Here is a 25,687-nt window from a genome sequence, read left to right on the forward strand (position 1 = left end):
GCTGAACCTATAAATGTGACCCTGATTGGGAATGGAGCTTTCTTTTGTCATGTTGATGAGGTGATACCAGAGTAGGGTAGGTGCTAAACCTAATCACTTCTGAGTGATATCTTGTTAAAAGAGTAGCATATACACAGAGATATATACACAGGGGAAAAGACCACATGATAATTCATCCACAAGCCAAAGAATGCCAAGGAACGCCTGGGGCTACCGCCTTCCCCTAGAGCCAATGAACTGATTTGAATTTCTAGCCTCCGAAACTGTAAGAAAATAAATTTTAGTTCTTTTAAAGCCACACACTTACAGTATTTGTCTTACTTATCTAGTGCTGCTATAACAGAACTACCACAAGTGAATGACTTTAACAAAGAGAAATTTATTTCTTCACAGTAAATTTGGTTAAAAGTCCAAATTCAGGACCTCGCCTCCAGGGGAAGGTTTTTTCTCTCTCTCTGTCAGCCTTCTCATCTACCCTCCCCTAGACGAGGAGCTTCTCTGCTGAGGGACCCCAGGTCCACAAGATGTGCTCTGCTCCTGGTACTGCTTTCTTGGTGGTATGAGGTCTCCATCTCTCTGCTCTCTTCTTTCTTTTATATCTGAAGAGATTGCCTCAGGACACAATCCAATCTTGGAGATTGAGTCCTGCCTCACTAACATGACTGCCACCCATCCTCCCTCATTAAAATCATAGAGGCAGGATTTACAACATATAGGAAAATCACATAATACCGGGAATCATGGCCCAGCCAAACTGACACACACATTTCTTGGGGAGGGGGGAATAATTCAATTCATAACAGTAGCTTTAGTTACAACACCAATAGGAAACTATAACAATACTTTTCCAGATAGCCTCATGGCTATCTCCAAAATGTTACCCTACAAAAAACTGCAACTTTGCAATTTTCCTGTTTTAGTTTTCTCCTTAGCATGCAACATTATCAACTGTACTACATATACGGCCCATTTATCATGTTTTGTTATCTACATACCCACCACATTGTAAGCTTCTTGAGTGAAGTGAGTTTTAATTGTTTTGGACTTGTTATAGTCTGCATCTACAATAGCACATAACCAAAACAAATCCAAACCCAGTGCCGTTGAGTCAATTCCAACTCATAGCGACCCTATAGGACAGAGTAAAACTGCCCTATAGAGTTTCCAGGGAGCCCCTGGTGGATTCAAACTGCTGACCCTTTGGTTAGCAGCTGTAGCGCTTAACCACTACGCCACCAGGGTTTCCACAATAGCACATAATTTTTTTTTTTTTTTATAGCACAGAGTAATTACTCAATGAACTGTTGTTAAATAAATGAATGACAAAAAGGACTGAATGAAAATCTCTTAACTTTTACTGAAAGAATCCAATCTGGTTGAGGGGAAAGAATCTATGTAAGAGGGCACCATAACATTTTTGACATTAGCTAAAACCAAAAACACCCACTGCCATCGAGTTGATTCCAACTCATAGCAACCCTATAAGACAGAGTAGAACTGCCCCATAGAGTTTCCAAGGAGCGTCTGGTGGATTCGAACTGCCAACCTTTTGGTTAACAGCCACAGCACTTAACTACTACGCCACCAGGGTTTCCAAAATTAGCTAAAGAAGGGGCTTATTACCAAGCTAATCTCTCTATATGTTAGATATTCTTTATACAATATCATATGAATTTAAAACACATATATGCACACAAACACATGCACACATAAACTCCTTTCCTTGCCTTTACAGTTTTATTTGACATAGTATGTTTTGACAGATGAATAGCTATTTTTTTTTTAATTTCATGAGTCAAGAATTCTCCAAATCTTGGTTGAATTACTGACTATAGTTTAACTTATTATTTTATTGTTATTCCTCTTAAACAGAAAAACAAAACAAATAATAAAATTTTTATGATGCCAGGTAGTTGAATGTAAGTAAAGATATATTTCAAAAGTCATCATGCCAAATTCTATTAATCTATTTTATCCAGCTTGTATTAGTCTATTTTATCCATCTTCAATATTAATACCATTTTACTAAACATCATTCAAAAGCAGTTGCGGCAGTACATTGACAGGGAACTACCAGAAATTCAAGCCAGATTCAGAAGAGGACTTGAAATGAAGAATATCATTGCTGATGTCAGAAGGATCATGGCTGAAAGCAAAGAATACCAGAAAGATGTTTACCTGTGTTTTATTGACTCTGCAAAGGCACTTGACTGTGTGGATCATAACAAATTATGGACAGTGTTGCAAAGAATGGGAATTCCAGAACACTTAATTTGTGTTCATGAGGAACCTGTACATAGACCAAGAGGCTCATTCGAACAGGACAAAGGGATACTGCACAGTTTAAAGTTAAGAAAGGTGTGTGTCAGGGTTGTATCCTTTCACCATACTTATTTGACCTATATGCTGAGCAAATAATTTGAGAATCTGGACTATATGAAGAAGAACACGGCATCAGGATGGAGGGAGACTCATTAACAACCTGCAATATGCAGATGACACAACCTTGCCTGCTGAAAGTGAAGAAGACTTGAAGCACTTACTGATGAAGATCAAAGACCACAGCCTTTAGCATGGATTACATCTCAGCAGAAAGAAAGCAAAAACCCTCCCAACTGGACCAAAAAGTGATAAGCAGAGAAAAAACAGAAGTTCTCAAGGATTTCATTTGACTTGGCTCCACGATCAACACCCATTGAAGCAGCAGTCACGAAATCAAAAAAATGTATTTCATTGGGCAAATCTGCTGCTAAGACCTCCTTAAAGTACTAAAAGGCAAAGACGTCACTTTAAGGGCTAAGGTATGCCTAACCCAAACCATGGTGTTTTCAATTGCACATATGCATGTGAAAGCTGGACAAAGAATCAGTAAGACAGAGGTCCTCAGGCTTCAGAAAATTCCAGTGCCTCAAGCAGCTTGCTTGACACTCCCTATAGCTTTACATTAACATTCTGGTTCCCTTGCTTGACATGGCCCCTTAGCTTTAAATTAACATACTGGTTCCCCTTCCTTTAATTGCATCCCCAAGCTAGATGAAATTGACTGAATCCAGTTTAGGTGCCATATTGACACACCAGGTGACCTTCTAGCTTGTTAAGTACTTAATGCATATTAACTTTCTTGCCTCTGGGTGGATTTTAACTTCCATTTTCTGAACACACGATGATGCATGAAGCTATGTGTAAACTCCATTGCACCCGCTTAGTATGATTAAGAATGTTGCTGATGTAACTTGTATGAACTTCCCACGTGTAAACCCCATACAAGTAACCTTCCCTCTCACCCTCACTGAGCAGTCTTGAGGGCCAAGCCCCGTCTGTTTCTTTCCTTGCACAACTAAATAAAGCTGTCTTTCTAAACTTCCACCTCAGCCCCTTGTTTCCTAGCTGTGATGAGTTGTGCTGAGCAGGACCTAGAGTTCCCAGTAATATAAGGAAGACCAAGGAAGAATTGATGTCTTTGAATTATAGTGCTGATGAAGAACACTGAATATATCATGGACTGCCAAAAGAATGAACAAATCTGTCTTGGAAGAAGTACAGCCAGAATGCTCCTTACAAGCAAGGATGGTGAGACTTCATCTCATGTACTTTGGACATGTTATCAGAAGGGATCAGTCCCTGGAGAAGGACATCACGTTAGGTAAAGTAGAAGGTCATCAAAAATGAGGGAGACCCTCAAAGACAGGGATTGACACAGTGGCTGCAACAATGGCCTCATGAATAACAACGATTTTGAGAATGGAGCAGGACTGGGCAGTATTTCATTCTATTGCAGATAGGGTTACTATAAGTCGGAACCTAACTCAACAGCATCTAACGACATTTTATCCACGACCCATAATCTCCTTCTGAAAAATGTAGCATATTGACAACTAGTAAAGCATAATATTTGTACTTAAGATTTAAATTAAGAAAAAAACATGTGTAAGTAGTTATGTCTGAATAGATCTCTTCAAAGGAAAAATAATAATCCAATACTTAACGAAATTAAAATATAAAGGTTCTCACCTTCCTTTATAACAAAGTTAATGTTTTATTGTATTATTGAAACCATCATATTTTCATTATAAACCAGGGATAAATGAGTGTTCAATCGCTCACATTAAAAAAAAAAAAAAAAATGCAGTGAGTTGAAAGAAAGGAGGAGCAAGATACCTAACTAATATCCTTTTCCCATTGATACAGAAATTAATTTATGTAACAGTCTCATAAGTAAAAAGAATTTGAAATGCTGCTTAGGACAAAAAAAAAAGCGATCTAGGAAAAATAAACCAAACTTCCTACTATGGTAAAATAACTCATTCCCCTCTCCCCTCCCCCGCCAAAAAAAAAACTTGAATACAAAAATATCATAGAATAGTCATTAAATTGGGAAAAAAAAAGACAAGGATTTCCACAAACTCTACAGCTGTACCATGTGTGTTTATATCTGAAGAAAGTACCAAGGGATAAAGTCAAAGGGACAAGAACAGTGATTAAGGAAAACATGAAAATTGTAGAACCAGCTGTCATTTTCATAAAATTTTCTACATTGTAATTCAGAGAGGAGAAATTGCCTATGATTCTTTTCTAAAGTGTTCTAATAGAACAGAATCCTGCTGTGTGTTCCTTTTCAGTTATAAAAGCCACTGACACCAACTTCCCTAAGGGTAGCTTGAAGAAGCTCGGGTGGTGCAATGGTTAAGTACTTGGCTACTAATCAAAAGAGCTGTGTTTCAAACTCACCAGGGGCTCCACAGGAAAAAAGACCTAGTGATCTGCTCATGTCAAGATTACAGCCCAGGAAAGCCTATGGGGCAGTTCTACTATGTCCTATAGGGTTAATGGTTGGAATTGACTCGATTGCACACAAGGGTAGCTTGAGCTTTGGAATTCTCTTGGTCAATGAGATATGCTTTTCTCCTCAGTTCTTTAAGGAATAAAAAAAATAAGTAAAAACATCCAAATATTATTTTCCAGAATAAATAAGAGCTATAACAAATCACTATATTGGAAGATTCCTACGAATATATTACCGCTCACTAAATAGAACCAAACCAAAAAACAGGCCCGTTGCCGTCGAGTCGATTAGAAGGTCAAGTGAATTAATTCAGAGTTTCAAAATGCATAAACAGAGAAATGCTTTTATGAATGGATATTTGTTTACAAAAAAAGTCATGGTAGACTGAGAAACTTCTAAGTAAGCACTCACTGGTATTAAATTAAAATTGCTCTCTAAACAGCATGACTCTATGAACAGCAGCATAGTGTTTTGTCTGACCATTTGAAGAACAATTCAAGTGTATTAACAAGCAGTGCCACATGGATGCAACAGGTCCACAGAATGTAATAAGACAGAGGTCTCCTGGCTGTGAAAAATTCCACTGCCTCTAGCGGCTTGCTTGGTACACCCAGTAGGTTTACATTAGAATCCTGGTTTCCTTGCTTGGCACGCCCCATAGCTTTACACTAAAATTCTGGTTCCTCTCTCCTTAACTGCCACCCAAAACTAGAGGAAATTGGCAGAAACTAGTTTAGGCGCCGTGTTGACATTGAGGATAATGTTTTAAAACTCATACATAGTAACTTCCCCACCTCTGGGTGGAGTTTAACTGCCATTTTCTGAACCTGGGATGCATGAAGTTATATGCAAACCCCAGTGTGCCTGTGTAACACGCTTAACAATGTTGCTGATATACTTTGTATGAACTTTCTACCTGTAAACCGCTTAAAAATAACCTTCCCTCTAGCCCTCGCTGAGCTGTCTTGGTTTGTCAATCAAAACCAACAGTACCTCTGACTTTTGAAATTCTAACGACTTAAGAAATGACATTGTCTTTGTGGTTGTGATAATCACATGATAAATTCCCTGTTTTTTCATTAACAGATTAATGTAAACTTGTTAACTTAGAAAAATACCTGCGTTTTTATTTTATAAGACAATCCTATTAAAATTGGACTCCTTTACATCTTACTTATAATTAAACTGATTTTCTTTTCTAAATGTGTTTTTCTTTGAGTGTTACACAATTCAACAGATGACAATACTTATTAGTTTCAAGTAAAGAATACATTAAAAAAAAATTTTTTTTTATAGATTTCATAAGAATATGTAATATATACCCAGAACCCAGTGCCATCAAGTCAATTCTGACTCATAAATATAGAATATTTAAAATACAGACTATGCAAAGATTCTATAAAGTTGCTTAGGGTATATAGGAATAACATATTATTATAAGATTTATTATAGTAATTTAATTATTAACCTTTCAAGAACCATTCAAATCACTTAAAAAATGTAAGTTACATACATTTTTATATCAAGGTTTTAAATGTCATAATCTTCTACCTGCTTTATATGTGAAAGTGTCTAAGAAAGTAGTTAAAAGTTAACTTCAAGGCATGGTTTACAACAGTATTTCTAATAATTACTATTTTATATACTTTAGGATATATATAGATATCCCCCTCAACACACACATATTTTTCTAACAAGGAGCCGTCGTGATAGAGGAACTCAAGAATATATAGGAGGAAGTCAGTGACACTCAAGTTCTGCAAAATGTCTCCACGATTCTTATATAGTCTATCTCGACTACCTTGAAAATACTATTTCAGAGAACAATAGCCTAAATCTCATTTTAAATGCCATTATTCAAATATAGCCAGGCCCAGGACTTAGAAACCTTTAGCTAACTCAGAAGTACTTTCCCAAGTTTTCAGGACTGGACATATTTGCAAACAGCTGAGCAATCCCCACAGTCCCTCAGCCTGTGAAGTAAACTTTACATATGTGCGAAGTACACTCTTGTCAGGTCTCACGCAGGCAGCTTTTCAGAGCCTGAGTGTTCCCGGCTCAATTGAGCAGGTGGTTAAATATTCAAGGTCACTGAGGGACAAAGTTTAATCTAGTTCAAGGAATAATCCGTGAATGTAAGCAAAAAAGCAACCAGAATTTACTCCTTTTTCCAACTCGTTCCCTTTCAACAACTTTAAAGAAGCAGCTGCTATTTGCTTTAATTATACATTTTGCCTATTTTGATGTGGCATCATTTTTATGTCCCTGTTTGACTGGGCAGAGTATATGTAAATTTTAAAATAGGAAAGATTTCCTCCACTGTGGGAATACCAGCTGGTGGGAACCACCTTGTCAGTTCAGTCAAGAACACTTTAACTCAGCAAAGATAACTCTCTTTTTTTCAGTTCAATCTTGCCAAATTTGGAAATATTTTGAGTAAGCATCTGGAATATGGTTCATCAAATAATCAACAGATTTAATGTATATATGTATCAAATGTTCACATACCCTTCCAGAGGAAGGTACTTAGCAATAAACGTGAAAAGGTAGAATCCGCCTAATTAAGGCAAATGCTCAGGACAGCATATCTGAGGCTTTGCCTTCAAAAATGACTATTTCAGAACATTCTTTCTTCTTTGAAAATATTTTCAGTTTGATCATAGCGATGTGCAAGATATTACCGACATTCTTTCCACACTAACTCATACTTCGAGTAAATTATTTCAAATATCCCTTGTTTCAAATCCGTCCTTGTTCCGTAGGGGAAAAGGAACCCATCCTTCAAACTTCAGCTACAGTGCTAGCTCCCCTATGAAGTCTTTTTTGACAGGAAGGATTACCTAGTCCTCCCCTTTTCTCTTCTAGTTACCTTCTTGTCCTGAAGGATAGGTAGCCCTTTACCGCACTTACACGCACAGTGATTCTCTCCCTACCAAACTCAATACTTTGTGAGGCTCCCCTCTCCATGCCCAGCCCCTGGTTGATATTAAAATCCTAGTGTTTCTGAATTTCTAAAAGAAATAACTGAAAACTTACAAGGCAGATAATTTTCAGATAAATTTAAAGTAGGGTCCGGAATGGGAAGAGACCCACAGTTTTTATTGGATAATAATTGGGAAAAAGTCCATGGTGGAAAAATGCAGAACCACTGGTTACAGAGGAATTGGGAGATAAAGCAGGAATAAATTGATTTGCACAAGGAAAACGGTTATCTCTTATTGAAACAGATAGGATAGATATTTGATTTTTGTGATTATTAATAAAAGCTAGCCTTGCTGCTAGACATATATTGTATTATAACAGGTTACATCAACATTAAAATAATTTGTATTCGCCTTGGATATGAAACGTTCATAGGACAGTGGTATGAAAGCATTTAGCTTGCTATTATTTGAGTTAAAAAAAAAAAAAAAAAAAACAGCTACTATCTAGTCGATTCTGACTCATGGTGACCTTATAGGACACAGCGACCCTACAGGACAGGGTAGAACTGCCCCATAAGGTTTCCAAAGAGCAGCTGGTGGATTTGAACTGCCAACCTTTTGGTTATCAGCTGAGCTTTTCACCACTCCACTCCTTTTTTGAGTTTAGAAGCCATCTACTCCCACACTCAACCTCAAAGCTGAGAAGCAACCCTACACCTCCCTTTGACATTTACATGAGGCTTTGTTTCTATTCCTTTGTCTTCATTGTTAATGTGGCTTCACTATTTCTGTCTTCATTAAGATTATTCTTCAAGGAGCCTTCCGGCCAAGCAAATGTTCAGATGGTTCCTTATAGATCTTCTTGAAAGACCCACCAACTTTCAATGGAAATATCAACAGGCAGTTTTAGCCCTAAGATTCTTTTTACTCCTTGTCTCAAAATCCTTGCCTTGCTATTTCTACCAATCCTAGACTCTTGTATCGTGGTCCTTACCCCATGCTAATCTTTGAAAGAGCTTTTCAAAACAAGCAATCAATTCTTAATAAATCCTGACCTTTCTTTTAACACTCCAAGACACTACTCAAGCTTTGCAAAGTCTCTGTTGTCCCTTACCGTGGTAAGCAATAAATCCAGTTTTGTCTTATCTTCTTATCAACAAGTTGTGTTGGTGATATTTGGGCAGCAAACTTCTGACATATCCAAATTATGCTGTATATTCAAATGGATTTTTAACAGTTTGTCCTCAGGAAAAAAGTGTAGAAAAATGAACTAAAATGGCAGTAATTCTCAGAGCTTCCTAAGAATTTTTTTTTTTCCCCCTGCTCCAGTGCTGAGTGTAAATACAGGTAGTTAATGAAGACAGGAAAGGAGGAAAGAGGGAATGAAAAGTGAGAAGTCTTAGTGTTAGAAATAAAAAGTGAGAATAAACATCAGTGAAAAATGATACTCTGAAAACCACAGCATTTATATTTAACGTCCTAGCTTCAGATTGACTGAAGTTCACATACGAACACATGAAGAAAGAAGAGATAGCAGTAGGTAGGAAATGCCACTTTGAGCATTTTATTTAAATGGACGCTGAACCTTAATAAAGGTTGAGTGGATGTGTGCAGAGAAAACAATCTCTGCTGGACTCTGAAGACAGCAAATGAAATCTCTGAATAGGAGATAAAAGATGCCATTTAGAACAGTGTAGGTAATGGCTCCATTAAGAATGTCTTCAGAAAGATTTCTAGAACACAGTCCATACTAGGTAACTCTGAAAAACACAGGATTATACAGAAAATTAAGATTAAGAGAAAGGATATGAATTGGCTTGTGTTATCACAGCAAATAGTAACAAGTTTGTATTGATGCTGTTGTGTGCCATTGTGTCGATTCTGACTTACAGCACTATATGATGGGGTAGAACTGCTCCATTGGGCTTCCTAGACTGTAATCTTTATGGGAGCAGATCGCCAGGTTTTTTCTCTCACAGAGCCGAGCTGCTGGGGGGTTCAAACCTCCAACCTTTCTGTTAACAGTTGAGCACTTTAACCACTGCATCACCATGGATCCTTATGTGTGTAATAGAGTAAGCTTTTTTTCCTCCCTTACATCCTTTGTACTTAAATCAATCTGAAGAACTTCACATCTTATTAAAAAAAAATGAATAATTTTCTATACATATAAAACTATTTTCAAGAAAAAAATTATTTTAAAATCTACTTAAAATTCTCCGTTTAGTAGGGTTAGCAGCTTTTCATGAATTTAGTCTTAACAAGTCTTTATCATACTTCAAATTTACAGATAAAACCCATCTTTTAGATTTTGATTGCCTAATTTTAACTGAACCTTATAGAGTCTAGACATTTCATAGCGTGCATTGTTACACAGATGAGAACAGACACTTGACTTGATCAGCAATTCATAAAGTAGGATGGACTCTGAAAGGGAAATTGTCGTGAAGGTGCAGAAGTAAATACTTTTGCACTTTTGGAGTAAAAGGTCTTTCTCTAGCTTCAAGCTTAGTAGTTTCCTGGACCTGGGCCTGTAAGTATAGACATTTGTATCCTCTTCTCATTGCATACAAATGATAGTGTCTGCAAAATAGTACTTAGAATTTCTTCTATAAATTTAAAGCACTGTGGGAAATTCTAGTGTTGAGATCCAGGAATATCTTTAGGCAAGATTTGAAGTTTATTCTCCATGCTTCACTAGGCTTTATGCAACATCCCTTCTCAGTTTTGACAGTATACTTTCTCCATATGCACATGGGGTCCCATGTCTGCTTGGTGAAGCACGGCTTAGTCAAAATGGCGTGAACTGTAGAATCAAACAATTTTACCTTAGAATTCTAGCACTGCTAGTTTCTGTCTGTGTAGCATTGGGCTATTTTAATTTTCTTCTCAGTGTCTGCATTTTTGAAATAGTATAACAATATCTTCAATCTGATTGCAAGCATTAAAGGTAGGAAATAAAAATGTGTAGCAAACAAGGCATGTTTCTGGTGTCTCAATCTGTCTAAGACTTCCCACAGAGGCTCTTCCTCTGTCAACTCAGTATCTTGCTTGAACGCTCATCCCAGCTCCTGGCACACAAAGCCTTCCATGTTGGGTAGTGTTGACTGACAGTCTTCTGAATTGACTGGTTAAGAGATGGGAAAGTTCTAAAGTTTCTTTAATGGCTTAGAATTTGTCTCCTAAATTAAGTATTTGACATTCATTTTTAAGGATGTAAAAAAAAAAAAAAAAAAAGTGAGAATATCTGACACAGGTTATGTGATAAAGGTAGTATCTTAATGACATAGGAGAAATAAGGCCTCGATATACCCTTAAATTACACTGGTTGTAGCCGTCTCTGTTATCTACATGAGGCATTGGTGGTTCAGTGGTAGAATTCTCACCTTCCATGCTAGAGATCCGAGTTTGAGCCCCGGCCAATGCACCTCATGCGCAGTCACTACCCATTTGTTAGTGGGGGCCTGCGTGTTGCTATGATGCTGAACAGGTTTCAGTGGAGATTCAAGACTGAGAGAACTAGGAAGAAAGGCCTGGAGATATAATTCTGGAAATCAGTCAGTGAAAACCTATGAATCCTAACAGTTTGATCACCAACCAATCATGAGGACTGTACAGGACTAGGAAGCATTTTATTCTGCTATGCATGGGGTCATCATGAGTTGGGGACCATCTCCACAGCAGCTAACAACATTTTATGTATAAGCCCTTCCTTTAAACCAGTTGAAGATATATGTGTGTATGTTTGTGAAACACTGGTTGTAAGAATATAATTGTGTTTTTCAGCATATCTCCATTAAAAAAGAAACAGTGAAGGAGGCAAGGAAGGAGAAGGGGGTGTAACCTTGTTACCAAAAAAAAAAAAAAAAAATTAAGCCAGATTTTCAATTTCAACTGAAACTCAATCACTAAACAAAGCCCAGAAGGACCAAAGAGCTCAGTGAGAGAGACCTTCTTTGGCTTTCAGACTCGCTTAAAAGATTATGATATTTTAATGTAAAATAAAAATTGGAAGATAAAATGTAACCCTTTAAAAGCGGCGTGTCCTTTCAAATCAGACGCATGAATTCTCATGACATAAAATAAATTTTTCTTAGTATCTGAAAGTTACCTGAAACATGGTGAAATGGGAAATTACTGCTTGAACATCCAGATGGCAGAATAGTTAATGTTTATGGGAACTGATGAAACTCCTGTGAAATATAGCATGCCTTGCAATTCTTTTCTGTCTGATTATTCTCTCTTAACGCTGTAAAGGTTTAAGATTAACCTATGTTTTCTCTCTAAAGATGAAAAACAAGTGATGGGATCTGGGGACCGAGGAGTCAGAAGACCGTGATATCAGAAGACCAAACTTCAATGACCCCAGAAGGGACCCTAAGGATACCTTGAAAAGATCATCACGTCTGGCAGGCGGTTTGCAAGACCACCTCGAAGGGGAATTAAAAACTCTCCAGATTCTTTGGGCTTAGCTTTTCTTTCCCTATAAAACCCTCCAGCTGGCCATTTTGGGGCAGACAGATTTTGGGAAGAACTTATCCCACTCTACTCTGTCACGTGGGGTCGCTATGAGCCGAAATTGACTCAATGACACCACCACCAACAAGTTTATTACTGTACTAGGTGCTAGAGATACAAATTAAGACATAGAACCCACATTCAGTTTTTAATAAGGAAGGAAGGAAAAAGAGCCTTGGTAGTGAGGTAGTTAAATATTCCATTGCTAACCCAAAGGTCACCAGTTCGAACATACCAGCCACTTCATGGGAGAAAGATGTGGCAGTCTGCTTCCACAAAGATTAAACCAAAACCAAACCCATTGCTGTCAAGTCAATTCCAGCACATACATAGCAACCCTATAGGACAGAGCAGAACTGCCCCAAAGAGTTTCCAAAGGGCAGCTGGTGGATTCCAACTGCTGACCTTTTGGTTAACAGCCAAGCTCTTAACCACTGCACATCACAGCCTAGGAAACACTATGGGGTGGTTCTACTCTGACCTATAGGGTTGCTGTGAGTTGGAATGGACTCAACGGCAAACAACAATAACAACGACAATCTCGAGGGCACACAACAATAGCAATCTTGACAGCCCACAGCAATATTAAGTATTTATGGAAGCAGTTCGCCAGGTATTTCCTTTGAAGAGCCTCTGGCTGGGTTCGAACTCAACCTTTCAGTTAGCAGCTGAGCACTTAACTATTGCACCAACAGGGCTCACTAACAAAACATGTAATCAATTCTATAAATAAATAAAATCTTATGTAAATTTTCTTGTCCCTCTTGTCTTTATAACTCATTACTTTCTAGTTCAATTTTAAGCTTCATCTATGCAGCAGATATTGTTCACTCTGATTTCCTATCTTACATCGGATTTATATATTATTCATTCAGCAAATATTTAGCTATTATTTTCCAGGTTCTTTACCAGGCACTGGAGTAACATAGGTGAGCCAAACAGATACTGTTCTACTTTTTTGGGGTTCACAGTCCAGTGTTCTATATATTAACCTCTCTTTCAACAATAAAACATTCTACTCCTTTCATGAGTTTTTATACTAATCAGTTTTAACAATACCCTTTAATTTTTCAATGCATTTCATGTTCTCCTCATTCCTCTCTTTGATTCCTTGATATAAACATTGATCTAAAATTCTAATTAACTAGAGTAATTTCAGATTCTTGATTATCAGTTTAAACAACTTTGTTTAGCATTTTATATTCTGTATGTCAATTCATTTGTCACTTTGAGGGGTGGTCTGAAAGAAGGAAAAGAGAACTAAGTGGGTCATAGATGTAAGAGATAAAACAAGAGAACACCTGAACAATAAATATTAATATCATACTTGAAATGGGGCCTGAGACCTGCAATTCAATGACTGAGACTTTAGTACTACAAAAATGTAAATTCTAGCATTCTACTGATAAATTCCCCAACCTTCAAAGCTTTTAACTAAAGGTAATTTGAGGGTAAGAAGAGTGTTTCCAGAATACATTCAGGATAAGTTTAAAAATGTCATCAATGATAGCAAATAACACAATAATTAATCTCCAAAGGCAATGATGATTATTCTACAGGGATTTCAAAAATTTATCATCTCAGATTATTAAATGTTGTAGATGGGGTTTCAAATAATAATCATATAAATTGGCATTTTTCATAGCTGCCAGAGATATTTTTAAAGCAGTAAAGACCAAATATTTTTCTACTCATTTTAATGCATCCTGAAGGTGATCAGAAGAGTTCTATTATCCTGTTATCAATAAACTCAACAACAAAATGTAAAAGACATTGCAGAACACATGTTAAATACTCATGCAATCAATTAAGAAATGCAGCTTTTTTCCAACATATACATGCATACATATATGTACACATGTCTTTCTTTCCTCCCTCTCTCCCTTCCTTCCTTCCTTCCATCCAACCATCCATCCATCAAGAGTGAAGCAAATGCTGGAGTTTTACTGCATTAGCACTTTATCTAGAAGCAACCACAAGGGAAAAAAAAAAAAAAAAAAGTTCTTTAAAGTCCCTAAAATTTCTTCCTGAGGAAATTACAGAGAACATTATGTGGTTGTAAAATTTCCTGCTAAATATCACATAGCAGAGGTTTTAATTTTTAGTGGTTTTATTTCCTTATGAAGAGTTGTAGCCAAATGGATACTACTATTAGAAATCCAATATTTCCCAAGCTATATTCATGGAGTTGTATGCATTTTCTTTTAATAGGCAGCACTGAAGTGTACTTTTTCAGATAATGTTTAACCCATTATTCAAATTCATATCCCCACCTCCACTGACTCCTTTGGTAAAGAAACATTCACGTGCTTTTCTTGTATTCAATTACCTTGACTTCTCCACAAAAAAATAAGAACCACTTAATATTGTGTATTTTTTTGCCTTGGTAGCAACAATTATTAATTGTATGTGTTACAGGTGTATCCAAGATTATAATGGTAGAATGATTAAGAAATGTCAGAGGCGAAGTAAGAAATCAAAGTTGGAAAAGCACAAATAAACATTGGTTATACAACTTCCCATATTTTTTCCTCTACTTTTAGTGCCCCAAAGGAATAGGTCACAGGATTTCCTTAACATATTCATGCATACATATACATATTATATATATATATATATATACACACACATATAAGATTCTAAACAGTAGGTAAACTTGATTTGTAGTGAATTCCTATGAACAATTAGCACGCAGGGTCGCTATGAATCGGAACTGACTTGACAGCAGCTGGTTGGAGGTCCCTGGGTGGTACAAATGATTTGCACTTGGGTACAAACCAAAAGGTTGGTAGTTTGTACCCACTCTGTGATGCTGCAGAAGAAGAAAATCTGCTTCCATAGAGATTACAGCCAAGAAAACCCTATGGAGCTCAGTTCTACTCTGTAACACATGGGGTTACCATGAGTCAGGTTCAACTTGACGGCAATGGGTTTGGTTTGGTTTGGTTTGGTTAGTGATGCCAAGTCAGTAAAGGTATTCTGGAAATTGAAATTATGCCAATAAAATTAACCCAGTGACATGGGGTTAATGCCTTTGTTTAATATCTGTGGCAAATGAAGGAAAGTTGAGATAAACAGAAAAGAGAAGAAAAAGAGTGAAAGGAAGGAAGAAAGAAAAAGAGGCAAAGGATACAGAGAAACAGAGATTTAATTATTTGTACAAATTTCTACCTCCAAGGGGACCAGGATAAATAAGGAGAAACGACTCTTAGAAAACAGAGAAAATAAAATGGGGACAAAGATAAATAATTAATGAAAAAGGACTCTTAGAAAACAAAGAAAGTAAAGTGGATGCTATACCCCCCACTCCCATTAAAAAAAAATACATGGTACGTGCTCTTGGGGCAGTCATGGTTCAATGGTAGGATTCTTGTCTTCCATCTGAAGGACCATGGGGAAGTTCCATTCCCAGCCAATGAGCCTCAAGCACAGCTGTTACCCGTGTGTCAGTGGGGGCTTGTGTGTTGCTATGATACTGAAGTCTTCAGTGGGCCTTCTAGACTAAGAAAGGTTAGGAAGAAGGGCCTGGTAATCTATTTCTAAAAAACCAGTCGATGAAAACCCAGGGATCAAAATGGTCTGATTCTGTAAGGGGGAGGGAGAGAGCTTGCACTTGGAAGAAGGGACAGGGGTGGTGACATTCCTCAATAATATGGTCCCTATGTAATTAAACATTATGCCAAGGAAATGGTCCCTATAGGGGTTCCTAACTTCATAAGTTTCCTAACTTGACAGAGTCCCTGACTTGGTTGTTAAATGTTAACAGAGAGAAATAAGAGAAAAAGGGAATAAAACCCTAAGAAAATGACTATCGGGGCTCTCAGACTCTCCCTCTGAGCAGCCCCCTTGACGCTCTCCAGTCAAGTGTACTTTTGCTATTAACCCTCTAAAAAAATTTTTTTTTTTTTTTATATAGGGTCGCTATGAGTCGGAATCGACTTGATGGCAGTGGGTTTGGTTTTTTGGTTAACTAATAAAGCCCCTTGCTTGCTTGATAGTCTTTGTCTCAGTGTTTGATTCTTTCCTACACCAAAGACAAGAGCTGAGGCTATTCTCCGGTAACAATTCCATTGTGCATGGGATCCCCATGAGTCAGGAGGCCAACTGGACAGAAGCTAGCAACAACAACATATGCAATTATACTTGCTGTTTTAAAAGTGTATTCTCCTCTCAACATTTTAAATATATCCTTTAAAATATAGTTTGTGTTTAGCTAGGTTTTTTAAGTCATCTTTATTATTTAAAATCATGTGGCTCATGTAGCTGCAGCATTTTTTTCTTACCAAATAATAATAATGTCTGACATTTGGTTCATATTTACTGTGTGCCAGGCACAGTGTAGAGTGCTTCGCACACATTTTTACAAAATGGACTCAGTATCTCTATTTTACAAATCAAGAAACTAAGGGGCAGGAAAGTAAAGCAGAATATTTTACGTAGTCTTATCACCATATCAAACATTAGCGGTCAGATTTACACTTTTCTGAGTGGTGCAAAGGAATTTTAAATTATCTCAGACATGTAAAATTCTGTTTGGCTTCATCTATTTTCACAAGTCTTTAGAATAATTTATTTAAAACCCTGCTAAGACCCAATGATTTTCTCCTTTGAATATTTTGTTGATACTATGTGTTTTCATTAGTGGAAGGCATGTTGATTAAAGGACCAATTCAGAATTTTTGTTATGAGTTATGGATTTTAACACCCATTATCTGGGATCACATATGTCTCATTGGACCCTGGATATTGTAAAGTCTGCCGATATGTAACAATGATAAAATTGCTTTATTTTATTTTGTTTCTTGAAAAAATTGCAAAACATGAGGTAAAACATGAAGGCACCTGGTAATGACTGCACATACATTTCATTCTAGTTCCTTTCTTCTTAGTCTTTTTATTAGTTTTCATGAAACATTTCAAAATGTGGTACAATGCATTCTTCCTTACTGTACAAACAGTACTTACAGCCCAAATAAATAAAGTCAAGGATTTTTTTTTTTTTTTTATCTCTGGAAAATTACCACTACAATGCTTTCTCTATCACTACAAAAGCAGTACTTACAGGCCAAATAAATACAACTATAGGACATTTACTCTCAGGAAAATAACCACTACTATGTATTCTTCATTATAACAAAAGCAGAAAAAGCTGCCCTGGAATACTGCAGAATTGCTCACAGTGGTGCATTCCACCTGCTACATGTGGATGCAATGATTGGGCCCTAAGATTAAATCCAGGGTAAGGATAACTCATAGGAGTTCTAGTCTCTCGAAAAGTACCCCTGCAATGTTATCATTCCTTATTGCAAAGGCATCATGTACCGTTCAGAAGCTAGAAAAGCAAGTAGCTAGTAACACCTGGAAACAATGAATGGCATCAAGGAGAAAATGGCCACTGTGACTATATGAAGACTGGAAATAGCTTATTCTCCCCATAAATACATTCTCATGAGAACACAGTAACTGGAAACATAGTGAGGAGGTTTATCTCACAGAAATAAAGGCAAATCTGTCAAAAGTTTAGAAAATTCACACATCCAGAAGGCATCACCTAAGGCTCAATCTACACAAAAAGGAAGCTCCGACTCAGGGTTCTTGAGTTTCACACATTTCAAAAGGATCCACCTTGAGGCTAAACACATTATAATCCTGTTACCTCCTTTCCAAAGAACTCCAGAGTCCTAAAAAGTGGTTGGGATAAGGCATGTCCCACGGGTCACAAAGTGGTTATTAAAACATAACCATCCACTCTTACTACCTCATCTAGTTCAGGCGACTATGTGGGCTTAAATGCAACGCTTATGATCTACACCTAAGTAGATCTCCTTATCCTATCTAAGTAACTCAAAGTTGTTTGGAATTCTTGAATAGAGTCAGAATTCTTTACTCTTCATTTTCAAAGCAATTGCATTTGCAGTCAGCTGACAGTCAGTGGAAAGAGCACAGACCTTGTGAATCAGAAAATCTGTAACTGAATCCAGGTTTTGCTACTTCCTAGTTCCTGACTTTGGGCAATTCAATAATCTAGCTCACTGAGACTCTGCTATGTACCGGGAAATATTACCTATCTCACAGGGCTTTTCACAGAATTAAATGAAATAGTGTATATAAAAACCTCATGGACTCTAGCACTATGCAATATAAATTGTTGTTATAATAATCATGAACAATACCTATTATTGCTATATTACTGGCTGTTTACATCACACTGGAATTGTATGCGCCTAATACAATGGTTGAAGAAAATTAAACTATACGCTGTACTCTTAGGAATCTATTTAGATATAAAGGTGGATTGGATTGAGCAGTTACAAAAGTATCTCCTCTAAGCAGATGAAAATCAACACGTATCTAATGAGTCTTTTGTGTGTACAGAGCACTAGATGCTTCCAGTGGCAGAGGACACACAAGTTTAACGTGGAAAAAGCGTATATGTAACCAGCCGATAAGGTTTGCCATTTCTGCAGGCACATACATCTTCAATGCAAGTCGCTCCTCCACTCTACTCAATCAATTAATTTACTCTGATAAGGAATGTTAAGATCACTTTAGAGTAAGTAGATCTGTTAATAGATCTTTCCAGATATTTGGCATATGCAGAGGCGCCGACGGAGGCAACAATGCTTAAGGAGCTGTTTTGAATATCTGTAACAAAATGCAATATGTTTCAAACACTGCAAATATCTCCCTACAGTATAATGTCTAGATAGCAACATGGAAATGGTTCCAAGAGATTAAAAATATCCAAGACTATATGAATGTTACAACACTATTTATAAATAGGACTCATGAGACAAAGAAATTATCAAAGAAGCAAGATGGGGAAAATGAGAATTCCATTTTCAAAGCTCATTTAGCAAGCCAGTTTTGCATACTATATTACTCTGGATCTAGGCTTACTCGTTGGGTATTTAGAAATTTCATAGAAGGAAACACAAAAATACTAAGATTTTGACCCATTTGGTTCATTAACACTGCAGCTAGACTTTCAAAGTGGCAATTAGTATGTAGAAAGAGAGAGCTTGATTTAGTTTTCTTGTTAAGCTTCGTTTCAAGAATATAGCAGGTTCTCCAACTGCAGAAATCCTATAATAAACAGTTATTTGAAAGTCAGAAAGGGTAACTAGATTATGTCCTTCAATCCCTAGGCTTTTGATTTTTACCCCAATTACATATAATATGAAGAAATATCTGTTTCCATGTTTTTTCCATAGCACCAATTTACAGTAATACAATATGACTTGGATCAGAAAGCTATCCCTTCAGAGAGTGAATGTATTTACAGGAATCCAGAAAATTGTGAACTGCTTTCCTCTTTATCCCTCATTAAAATTATACTTAAGCCGTATCATTTGTACCTTGTCACATATCAGAAATCAGATGAATCATCACATACAATATGAATGTTGGGGAGAGTCTGAGTCTTACATGCTACAGTTTAACATTTTATTTTCTTGGCCTTTATGCCACCTGTTATTAGCCAGTGCAGTGATTGGAGTGAGATAGAAGCCCAAAATACTTATTATAATTTAATTTAAATAGTTGAAACTTGGTAATAAAACACATGTGTAAACTTTATTCTTGGCAACTGTCTTTTCTGATTCTGATTCTAATACATTTACCAACTGTAAGAGAAACCATCCTTGAAATGGAAAGAAATGATTAAAAACTCTAACATCTCTCATAGACAAAATTTTCCTTTTTAACTTTCTCAAGGAAAGCTATGAAAATTTTATATTTGCCTCTCAGTAACATAAAATACTGCTTTCTCAAAATATTTACTTCTACAAAAAATCACTGATGTCAGTTGCTGAATGTTAATAGCTTCTAGTTGACTAAAGTTTATAGCTGACAATAAAATCTTACATTTCACAATTTAAAAAATCAAGTGTTTTCTTTAGCTCTGTTGTAAATACATTATTTTCAAAAGCACTATTAAAAAAACTGAAATGGAAAATGACTAACAATTTCAATTAAGCTTTACATACACAATTTGATTTTGATGGTATAAAATAGAAATGAATACATAAATAACATTTTTCATTATTGTTAATTTTAAAATTACTAGCTATACTTCTTGACGGCAGTGGGTTAGCTATACTCCAATGGCCTAAAACTAATAAAATTATCATAAGATAGTATTAAAGTGTTTCCTTAATATCCACAAGAAAAATTTTATTTCAATTAAATTCAAGAAAGTGTCAAAAGGTGATACCGAAAAGTAGATTTAAACAAATTTGTAAACAATTTGATATTCGACTTTGCCGTAGGGTGGTACTCAAGACTTTTAGTACGTGCCTAAGGGGAAGAACAAGATCAGATGTTTATGCTATTCTGGGTGAGGGACGGGTGGGGCTATGTTTGAGTCAGAAGGCAGGGAGTTAAGATATGAGGCTATTTCAATAGTTCAGAAAGAAATGTTGGTCTTCTGAAGTATAATCAATGATATTAAAAGATAACCAAAAAAAAAAAAACAAAAACAATTGCCATGCCAAAACAAAACCAAACCCAGTGCCATCGAGTCCATTCCGACTCATAGCGACCCTATAGGACAGAGTAGAACCGCCCCATAGAGTTTCCAAGGAGTGCCTCGTGGATTTGAACTGCCGACCCTTTGGTTAGCAGCTGCAGCACTTAACCACTACGCCACCGGACCTGATAAAACGTATTTAATTAAAAACAAACAAACAAAGCAAAGCTCGTTGCCCGTTGAGTTGGTATCAACTCATAGCGACCCTATAGGACAGAGTAGAACTGCCCCATATAGTTTCCAAGGAGAGCCTGGTGGATTCAAACTACCGATCTTTTGGTTACTAGCCATAGCACTTAACCACTACACCATCAGGGTTTCTGTGTTTAATAAAGGGAGTGGTTAAAAGTGCAAAATACTATAGAGATATACAGCAGGTGCAATTGAGCTTGTAGATTAGGAATTAATTGATGTCTTTTTTTTTTTTTTTCTATTCTGGTAGAGAATGTAATCCAGACTGCAGTGAGTTGAGATGATAAAAGAAAGTAAATGGGTTAAAATAGGTTAGAAATGGTTTGTGGTTTGAGAGGACAACTTGTTCTCATGAAGATTTGAACATTTCTTAAATTTTTTTGTTTTGTTTTAGCATCTTGTTTGGATACATGTTCCGAGCATCGAGACAATCCTTTGATAAAAAAAAAAATTTTCCTCCTCATTTCTATCTTGAGCTACATTGCTTTTCTATAACCTGGTTAATTTAATGGCTTTATTTTTATTGATTTTTGAAAATTAATTTTAACTTTATTGTAAATAACGCATAATCTATTTCTGGAATCTCCTTTCATATTATCTTTTTACTCTCAATTTCCAAACCACATTAATGATTGGGAGGTGTCACATCCTCTAATGGCTTCTTTATGCTTTATTTTTAATTTAATGCCCTTATTCAAGGGGAAGCTAAGTCAGTATTTACAACCCAAGAAAGTTTAAAGGTTTGGCTATTTAGGTAGCTAATTAATAATCAAGGCCCTTTTATTTATTTATTTATTTTTTAAGACCTTATTGTATGTTAACAATTGAAAAGTGATTTCTTCCTTACAACAATCATAAAATTTGGATAGTTTTAGAGTTATTTTGCCGAAAGGTCTGAGTAAAATGAATACTTAAGGTAAATCGGTGGTATACTAATATATATGCATGCTACCAGACATAGTGAATGCTGATTTATCACGATCATAAAATGAAGTTGAATGTAGTATTACACTGTGATACAAATATTTTCGTCAAAATTATCCCTATTGAGCCTTTCCTCTGAGTTGGTAATTGCTAAGTTACAAGCTAAAAAAATCCTGCAGTAAATATCTCCCATTGAAGTCAACCTAAAGTATTCTGAAGTCCATATGTCATTTTTAGATGTTAAGTCTGAGACATCATTAGTACTAATGATGGGAGCCTACTTTTTGTTGATGCCTCTTGCTATTTAATGACCCAGCTACCTGAGGCAGTTTCAATACCCTGAAAAAATGACAGAAAATCTGCCAGCATTTGCTCCAGGAGAGATCTGATTACAAGTTGTTGACTAAGCAAGCCTACATAAGAAGACTTGCTATCCTAGCAGAAATGATGAAAAACCCAGGCCTTCAAATTATTTTTGTTTTCTTCAATTGCAAATATTTGGTATTATTTCTGTTACTGTTTATATAAAACTGTTATTTTCCTTCACGTATAAGGAATATAAAGGTCATATTTTATTATCTAGATATTAAAATAAAAACATACCTTCACGGACATACACACTTCTATGTCATAAGGTTTTCTGGGTAAGAAAGTGAATAAAATCTGGCCATAAATACAGATGTTCCTCAATATAGCACTAGGACAATTTGTATTTTCCTTATTCACTAGCCCGTCTTAACTTACCTCATTAGCTCTTCTTAACTTACCTCAAAGCACAGTATCATTTTATGTGTTTATGATGAGCCTTTATAAAATAATTTCTTAATGAGGTGTATTGACCCTATCAACGGCTTGAATTTTAGCTTGTAATCCGAGCATTCAATGTTGATGAAGGCCATGTGAAAAACATTTTTAGTAGTAATTTCAAAACTGCAGCAAGAGCAGAAAAACATGTTTCTCACTAACAAAAATTATTTAAAATCATTAACCTAATTAACATTTTCACCTGGTCTTCATTTAATGTGCAAACAGGCAGTTGACTACGATAATTATTCAACTACAAACAAAGTTGTCAATTAGTTACACAATTATTCAATTTGCATGCACAGAAGTGAGTTTTACTACTAAAAAAGGGTGTTCCTGAGCTCTATAAAAAAAAAAATAGATATGATATATATAAAAATGTATCCTGTAATCAAATCATGTAACCTTTACTTACTCATTTATTTTTCTAGTGGAGGCATTATCTTATACTAAGCATTTAAAGGACTCCCTAACATTGTGAATGATTACGTAGGCATTTTGAGAAGTTAATCTTTCATGTATATAACCATTACAGTATGTCATAATCATTCCATTCATTTGTTTGTTCATTCAGTCATTTCATACAATCATCCATTCATTCTTTTATAATTAAAAGTGTTAGTCCAATTGCCCTAAGTTTATAGACCCAGGTTGCATTCTGAATTATAAAGGAATTATAAACAAATAGTGATTAAGTTTATTCTACTGTAAGACATATTTCTGTGGGTAACAGATTAATTCTCACAGGGACATTATGTTAAGTATCAAAAGGGAATGTCAAGTACATATGTGTCTTAATGAACAAGGTAGAAATTGCTCAGTATCATAACAGCAAAACTCAGTATGTAAACAACTCTTATACATGAACTTAATTTATCAGTCACTGTATACCAAGCATTATGTTAATACGGGGAAAAAAAAGTCTTGTTCACAGATTTTTGAGTAAAATTCTCAATGTTACTTGCAAACTAGCAATAATTTTTTCATCTACCTTAAATTATTTGCCTAAGAAGTTTGAATTTTCGCAACTTTTTGGTAACACATAATTCTTTAAAAGGTATATGAAATTCAGAGGGATTCCCAAGAATGCTTTGCATGGAATTTTAGATAATATTTAGGAAATGGAGTTTTCACTTTATATATATAGAGAGAGAGGGAGTTAAATTTCATAGGGATTCAAGGCTAGGATTTTTTGGAAGCTGATCAAAAGACCTGTCTTATGGGTTGCAGAGGGATGCTGGTGAGGAGTCAGCTTCTTGGATCAGGTGGACACTTGAGACTATGTTGGCATCTCCTGCCTGGAGGAGAGATGAGAGGGTGGAGAGGGTTAGAAGCTGGCGAAATGGACACGAAAAGAGAGAGTGGAGGGACAGACCCAGCTGTCTCATTAGGGGGAGAGTTAGCAAGGTGTATATGGGTTTTTGTGTAAGAGGCTGACTTGATTTGTAAACTTTCACTTAAAGCACAATAAAAATTATATATTAAAAAAGAAAAGATTAAAAAACAAACAAACAAAAAAGGCCTGTCTTCTGAGGTACCCTTGGGTGGGTTCAAAGAGCTAACCTTTCAGCAAGTAGTCAAGTGCTTATAGTACAGTTCTACTCTGACACACGGGGGTCGCCATGAGTCAGAGTTGATCTGATGGCAGCTGAATTTTTTTGGTTATATGGTATATTAATAGAAAGTGAAATGATACAACTAAGTCCAAACAAAATCAAATCAAACCCCTTGCCATCAAGTTGATTCCAAGTCATAGCAACCCTATAGTACAGAGTTGAGCTGCCCCATAGATTTTCAAGGAGAAGCTGGTGGATTCAAACTGCCAACCTTTCAGTTAGCAGCCGTGCTCTTAACCACTGCACCACCGGGGCTCCATAACTAAGTCCAATTGCACTAAATTATAGACCTAGGTTGCATCCTGAATGAATTCCAATAATTCTCTGCCATATTATTCCATTACTTAAAAGATCAAGAACTACAAAGTCCCCAGGGAATAATTTTTGCCTTGATGAATTTTCAAGGGTCCCTCTTCTAAGTGTGTTTTATTTCATCGTCTTTGATCCTCTCTAACATATCCCTTGATTGCAACACACTTTTAAGGGGAATATTTGTTTCCCCCTATATTTTATACTTAAAATCATTAAACAACCCATCCAAAATATTTATTGTTTTTTCATCTGAAAATTTGAGAGCTTAGATTTCTCAGGACCAAGCTCTATAAAAAAAAGCTTGCATCCACTATTCCACTACTGATCAGTTTTATATCTGTTATCACTTTCTGAGAAACTGAGTACAAGTATTTGAGATTTTTATTGACCCTTTCTGTCTTTGTTGCCATTGATAGGAGTCAGTGATAGGTTTAACAACTTGAACTTCCTGTAGAATTCTAGCCACTGAAACTTGAACCTGCACTAGAACACTACCAAGAGAAGAAGCTCCTGAGAACACACCTTCTGACAGATGAGATATTTTATTATCAATTTACTCCTTAATAATTGCTAATATATCTGGGTGATACAGTTGGTGTATGTTTACTTTCTAAGCTATTGGCAAAAATGCTGATCTTTCCTTTTGCTCTCATTCACTGCTATAGTCCACAGAGAACAAAAAGCATTTGCTTATATTCAGATGACATTGCAATATTATTAAAAATAGTAATAACTTGGTTTTATAGACTGGCTGAGACAGATCTTCAATGACAGCATTTTCAGAAAGAAGAATGATTGTTATTATTAAATTGTCTTATTCTGTTTCAAAGTAGTCACTTTGCCATTAATTTTTTTTGGGGGGGGCGTGGCAGGGTAGAACAGGAAGTAATACTGTGCAAAATTAAATATTCTACAATTGCCCGCAAAGATTATTTTCAAACTAAAGTGAATTTTTGGTTATAACTTCTTTAAATATTTTCTAAACTAAAATAGTTTTCACTTTATAAAAACTAATTACTTAAATATTTACTAAACTAAAATTATTAAGACCATTCATAATGGAACAGTATTTTGCTCCCCAAAT

The sequence above is a fragment of the Loxodonta africana genome, chromosome 20 (assembly GCF_030014295.1).
Source record: "Loxodonta africana isolate mLoxAfr1 chromosome 20, mLoxAfr1.hap2, whole genome shotgun sequence".
Lineage (NCBI taxonomy): Eukaryota > Metazoa > Chordata > Mammalia > Proboscidea > Elephantidae > Loxodonta > Loxodonta africana.